This window comes from Oryzias melastigma, linkage group LG17 (assembly GCF_002922805.2).
Source record: "Oryzias melastigma strain HK-1 linkage group LG17, ASM292280v2, whole genome shotgun sequence".
NCBI lineage: Eukaryota > Metazoa > Chordata > Actinopteri > Beloniformes > Adrianichthyidae > Oryzias > Oryzias melastigma.
Genome location: NC_050528.1, coordinates 26,507,089 through 26,513,701, shown reverse-complemented (window position 1 = coordinate 26,513,701; position 6,613 = coordinate 26,507,089). Strand labels below are relative to the sequence as shown.

Below are 6,613 nucleotides of genomic sequence, written 5' to 3'. Positions count from 1 at the left end.
TGACAATCACATGATGTTCACTAAACAAATATTTACATTCCATCCAATGACCTGTCCTGACCAAGTTTTAACCAAATCAGCTTTTAGGTCAGATACTGTGAACAGAGAGGTTAGTTTCAGCTTCTATTTTTACATGTTCCATCTGCAATAACAGTGTCAATGTGGATTTTCAATTAAAAAAATAAAAGTTTCATTAACTTATTGAAATGACCAGGGCCAATATGGATTATTTCAATCTTGAATTAATAAATTATTAATCATTTGATAATTAATCATGTTTGTAGTTGATGCTTTTCTTGCATTCCTTTTGCAGCTGCTTGAGACAACCCAAGTTGTGGCATTTTAATAGTGGTCATCCCCCATTTAAGTATTAAACCTCTAACAGAGACGATAAGACAAGATATTCATAGAGAAGGAGTCGAAGATGCATAAATTACTTCATTTTGCTGATGATACTTTGGTATTTATTAAAAACTGTCTTTCTTAACTGTCTTTCTCATTACTGAGCGGTTCTATCTGGACCTGATCTTCTGTTTCTGACCCTGCTCTATCTCTGATTGCCTGTCCTGACCCTCACTTGGACTCTGGCTATTCTAGTCTCCTCTTGCATGATCCCATGCTCATGATTGACCTCTGCCTGTCTGACTCTGATTTAGCTTTGTGGGTTTTTAGCCGTGCTCAGTTCCTGTCTAAACTAATAAAACTGCTGCACGTGGAGTCAGCTGTCTGTCCATTTGTGACATTATCATTGAAGGAAGTATTTTTACAATTACATCTAAAAGTTTAATTTCTTTTTTGAATTGTAATATTAAAAGTTGGTCTCAGAAAATGTTATTAAATATTCCCAAATCACACATATTCACACTCAAAAGGGACCCTTCCCCCATTGTAAGTAAGTTTTAATTTAAAAATGAAAAAACCTTCCAAGTTGCAATTTTTTTTAGATCACTTTGTCATTGATAAAAAAAATGTTTGTTGGTAGTGATTTTTGACCTGATAAACACAACTACCCCTTGTGCTATCTTATGGGGTCCAGATGACCCTGGCTTTACTTTGAAGTGTTAAGTGGATAAAAGTGGACAAAGGTGGACAGGATTTCATGTCTGCCACGGACATCAGTAAAAATTAAAAATCATTGAAAAACAAAAGTTCTGCATGCTGTCTTGAGGGGTCCAGATGACCCCACTCCCAGTGTCAACGTACTTAGGATAGCACAAGGGTTAAAGAAGCTCAGGATTACTGGAAAACTAGCTGCAACTGTATAGCTCCACTGAAACCACAAACCAGTCAGATTAATAAAGACAAAACTTTTCAACCAACAACATGCATATTAAGCGCATGGACTTAGACAGATTTAATTCCAGCGCTCTGCCACTTTGTTAATGCAGCCCTAATGCAGTATCAGCGAGGTACCAGCAGCCATTACCACGCAGAGAGAGAATGAGTAATGCGCTTACTTGCAGAGTTTGACAGTAATCCCAGCCTGTGTGGTGCTGACCTGTAGTTCAGGGTGACATGAAACGAGTTGTTTTAGGGGAAGTTGGAAAATACTTGTAGAAGGGAGGGGGTCTGTGATGATGGGAGTTGCTTTACATTGACCAATAGAAAGTCAACTCAGAGTAAAAACATTTCCTTTCATGAGCCTACATACGTGATTTTATACTTCTTTTTGTTTTTTTAAATCTGGGTCAGATCAGTTGAGTTAAAATTGTTTGGTTAGTGGGGAATCTGAAACTCAGTTATGAGAATTTCACCAGAAACATCTACATTTTAGTTTGGTGCAACAGAAGGATGTATAGAAACTCGATTTACCACTATTTTTTTCAGTAAGTCAATATGTTTGTCTCAGATGATTGATGAAATATGAAGATTTTCATATTATTGCTTTTCAATTCCTTTATTCCAACTACTTTTTGAGCAAAAAACTGAAGGAAATTACTTCAAAATTTCTATTTTTATTAACAAAAATAGAGCTTATACTGTCATTTTTCCTAGTTTACCCTGGATGTCCAAAACGTGTTATATGGGGGGGCAATAGGGAGGCAGATGTTTTTGGGAGGGTGGAAAATGAGAACAGCAGAGTACAGTCATTACAAATACAATTATATGAAAAAAAAAACATTTCAAAGAGTTTATTTTATTTTCATTTAGTGTTAAAACAGCAGTTTTCTTAGATAAAGCGCTATTACCAATGCTTAAAAAAGCTTGCATTGATTTTTTCTTTAAATCTATGTCTACAATGATATTTAAATTTGACTGGAAAATTTGGGGGGTGAAAGGTAAATCTGCCCCCCCCCCCACCCCCCGTTGCTCCGCCCCTAGTTTTGGTTCAGAATGTGAAAGTATCTTATGAAACAGGCCAGGTTTCACACAGGAAGAAAGAAACGTGTTGTTCCATGAAGAAAAGGAACCCAAAAATATGATTCATCACTGCTGTAACTGTATTTCCGCTCAGCCTTCTCTCACAGAGATCTCACACGTTTGAGGTACCGGTCACAGGAACGTACAAACAGTAGCCTTGTCAGGCCACATTTCCATGTTTCTGAGTCAAGATGTTTTAGTAGAAATGCTTTTTAAACTACAGAATTCTATGGTATTTGATTGTAGTCTGTTTCACAAACAAAGGAGATTCCATCCACATCAAAACCTGAGTGTGCGACTGAAAATCAGACACCAAAGCTCACTGCAACCAGAGCTCAGTCACTTGACTGTCGTGTGACTGCCGTGACGCAGCTGCATCCCATAATACCCAGCTAAGAGGCGACCCTTAGGGAGCTGCTCGCCTGCAGAGTGCAGGCAAAGGTCAGGATGTGGAGGAAGGAGCTGGAGTTACATCAACGGGGGAGATTTGTTCGCACAATGCCTGCGAGTGTCTAAAGTGACTCTTCACAGCAGCAGACACGAGACGCTTCCATCTGGACTCGGTTGTACAACCGCGCTGCACTGCGGGGCTTTTTTTTTGTGTCCTTTGTGTAAATTTGTTTTAATCTGACCTGAATTGTTTATCTTGAAGTTCCAGGCAGGATGGAAAAGAAGGGAGCGGACAAATGAGGAGTTAGGACAGGAAGTAGGAAATAGTACAGGAAGTAAGACATGGAGAGCAGGTCACAGGATTGACTGAAGAGCAGAAGTCAAAGGGAATAGATGACCTGACAGCAATGCATTGTGGGTAAGGAAAAAAAGCCTAATCTGAGGATTTGCTCAAATACCCGCTCCACTGAAAACACCTTTTTGGTGTTTTTAAAATGTTCTTGTGGCATATTTCTGATGATGGAGGACATGTATAAAGAAAATTAGGCAAAATATAGCATATCTGAGTATTTCTTTATTCAAATGAATTAGGAGCATATGATAAAATCCTGCTCTGATGCATCTACTTGTTGACGACTAGATCCATGAATGTCTTTGTTGTTCTTGTCTGAGCTCCCATCTGGCTTGAAACTGTACGTCTGAATATCTCTAATATTGTTTGTCATTTTGTTACACTGGTAGTGACAGTGGGGGTGTGAAGGGCTGTAAGCTTCCAGGAGAACATAAAAACTAATGGGTGATGGGAAGTGGGGCTGGGCTTACTCCACTCCAAACGACCTGGTCACAACTCAAAGGTGAATTTCTGATAAACTACTATGTGGCTCTGTAGAAAACGGCACAGGTTTTAAAATGTTGTCAAAAACGGTAAAATCATATTTAAAAGAACACTGGGAACGCTTTGAAAATAGAAAAAAGGATGATCAGAGTAGGACTTGAAACTGTTGTCGCACTTGCATCATTAAAGTCTTGTGTTTAATGCTTCTGTTGTGGTTTGGCTTTGTTTAGACCATGTGTCAAACTCAAGGCCCGAGGTAACTGCATCCGGCCCTCCAGATCATTTGAAAGTTACAGTTTAAAAGTTTTAAAAATTGGCATTCCGCTAGCTTTTTGGACTATTTTGGTATTCACTAAGGTTTTTTTTTTTTTTTTGTCTATTTTGCAGTTAGGCTAATATTTACATGCTAGCTGTTTTGGATAATTTAGTTTTTTTAATTATTATTTTAGGCTACTTCGAAGTTTAGATAACATTTTAGCTGCATGCTAGCTGTTTTGGCTAATTCAGGCTTTTTCATTTTTAATAGTTTTTAGGCTTTTGGAGTTAGGCTTACATTTACACGCTAGCTGTTTTGGGTAATTTAAGCTTTTTTACAGTTTCTTAGACTATTTTGAAGTTTAGCTATTTTTTCAGCTAGCTGTTTTGGCTAACCTAATTTTATTTATTTATTTATTTTCGTTTTTTGGTCTAATTTGGCATTTAGCTCATATTTTAGCTGGGTATCAGCTTCACCGTTTTCAGCTATCTGCACTAGGATCTTCAGAGGCCAAATTCAGCTTACAGCATTCACACTAGCATATATATCTAGTTCATAATTATGTTAGAAGTTACAGTTTTAAAGTTTTAAATGTAGTTTTAGAGTGTTTAATCAATGTTTATCCTGTTCTGCCCGTGACCTAAGGGGTGTTTTGGATTTTGGCCCCTTGTGCGATTGAGTTTAACACCCCATTCATATCCAGTCCTTGAGGGCTGGTCTCCTGCTGGTTTTCTAGAAATCCTGACTCATCTGCTGCTGACTACCTAGATCAGGTGTGTTTGGCCAATAAGGAGCTTCAATGGCAGGTTGACTGGAACACATGTAGGACACCAGCCCTCAAAGATTGACTTTTGACATCCTTCCCTACGGAGTATCCTGCAAATCAACAGACGTAAGCCAATAGTAGGAGTGAGAAGATGTCAGACATGCTTTACAAAAATGATGATGCTGATTCACGACTTGAATAAAGAAATATTCAAGAAAGCAATTTTGATTGTATTTTTCTTTATATATGCCCTCCATCATTAAAACAGTGCCACAAAAACAAGTTAAAAACACCAAACATTCTCTCTTTTTTATTGATCTTCTTTTTCTTCTCCAGTTCAAGCTTGTTTAAAGAAATAACACCCTTTTCATTTGATGCGATCCACTTCAAAGAATATGTGCGTAAAAAGGAAAATAAACCAGATGAACATGTGAAAATTATTAACGATACTTATGTTTGTCTAAAAGGAGTCCACAGGACTCTGCTTGTATGAAAGGAGGCCTGCATTCCAGAGCAGCAGCAGAAGCTGCTCAACAAACCTCTTTAGTCAAGAGATCTGCAGGATTCCAGGATCCCAACTGCTAACATTTAGATATCTATGAGCACAAAACATAATCAATAGGAGGTTTTATCGTGTGAAACAGAGATGGAAGCATTTATTTCATCTCTAAGTGGGTCATTTTTCTTTCTTAGAGCATCTGTGCAACTATAAAGAAAGATTGTGTGTTCTTTGCATCTGAAAGGCATTGTAACAACACGTTCTGCTCCAACACTGCAACACGTCTCTCTTCTTGATAAGTCACGTAAATGTCCTGCACACCAAACCATACTCACCACCAAAAACATAGCAGATATTGGATCCGAGATTTTCTCTTTTCTTCTTTTGGTAATCAAAAGTCAGACACACAGTTCCTCATGAAACGTGGACAGAAAGGCCGACACCTGCAGCTGGAAGCGCATGTCCTGACCTTGCATTCCAGAAAGGGCCGGACAAAAATGAAAAGCAGCTAGCCATCTGCTGCAGACGCTCACAGAGCCGTTTGCCGCCCCGCTGCTCTGGGATTTATCAGCAGAACTCTGTGATAAGTCCTGACAAAACAGCTAACCTGTTGCGTCGATAAGGTTTCCACAAATGTTTTGGGTTTATGGAAAGAGGAAAAAAAAACAGTCTAGAAGAAAGAAGAATTGTGAAGATCACAAAAATGTTGTATTGTTTGGAATGTTTTGGCTGAGTTTTCCTGATCATCTACAATAGGCTGAAGGACGAAATAGCTTGAGATGCACATGTAGGATATAGTATTGTTTGCAGGCATACTGAGCAGGTAATCTCTTGGTGGGTCTCATGTTTGTGGGCAAAGACATTTTTTTGTGATTTTAACTCGCCTGTAGATTTGTATCTGGAAGTTAGAGGAGAGAGGGTGAGCGGGGGGTTTGTTGACCGCATTTTTCTTGTACAATGAGTTATCCTAAGTTGATTTAATTACCTTTTTTATTATTAATAAATGGGTCAAAGCTTAACTTAATTCAAGGTCCTTTGTTAGAGCGCGTCACACAGTAACAGGGCTCAGCTTCAGTCTCTCAGCGACTTGTTTTAAAAAAAAAAAAAAATCCGGCAGGGAGGCAGACACCATTACTGATCTGAGTCATCGGCACATGACACCTGCATAAGATGCCTTGTGGTTGCAAACAGCTGGTAAATTTGGTTGTAGACCCTTCAAAGAAGCTGAACTGCAGCAGGAAGTCATTCGAGCGGATTCGAACTGACGAGTTTCACATGAAACATGCATGTCTAATGATGACAGGAAGTCACTTGAGACGTTTGGATCTCTTAGCTTGCAACTAGTTGACAAAACACAAAATGGAAATTGGCAAAATTTGAAAATATTTCCTGTTTTTGATTTAAAAAAATCTTAGAGGGGAAATTTTCACAGAAGAGCTGTGGTTGCAGCGTGGTGCAGTGGTTGGCCCTCTTACCTCATTTGAACCTGAGAAGGTTCAAATCCCA

General features: G+C 38.7%; 1 protein-coding gene across 1 annotated transcript in view; it reads right to left on the bottom strand.

Annotated features, from left to right (window-relative positions):
* st3gal3b (ST3 beta-galactoside alpha-2,3-sialyltransferase 3b) overlaps positions 1–1,472 on the bottom strand; it is a 68,729-nt gene extending 67,257 nt beyond the window's left edge. The window contains exon 1 of the mRNA XM_024273611.2: positions 1,458–1,472. The gene's annotated coding sequence lies outside the window, so the exon portion shown is untranslated. The remainder of the gene's footprint in view (positions 1–1,457) is intronic.
* Positions 1,473–6,613: the final 5,141 nt, after the last annotated feature.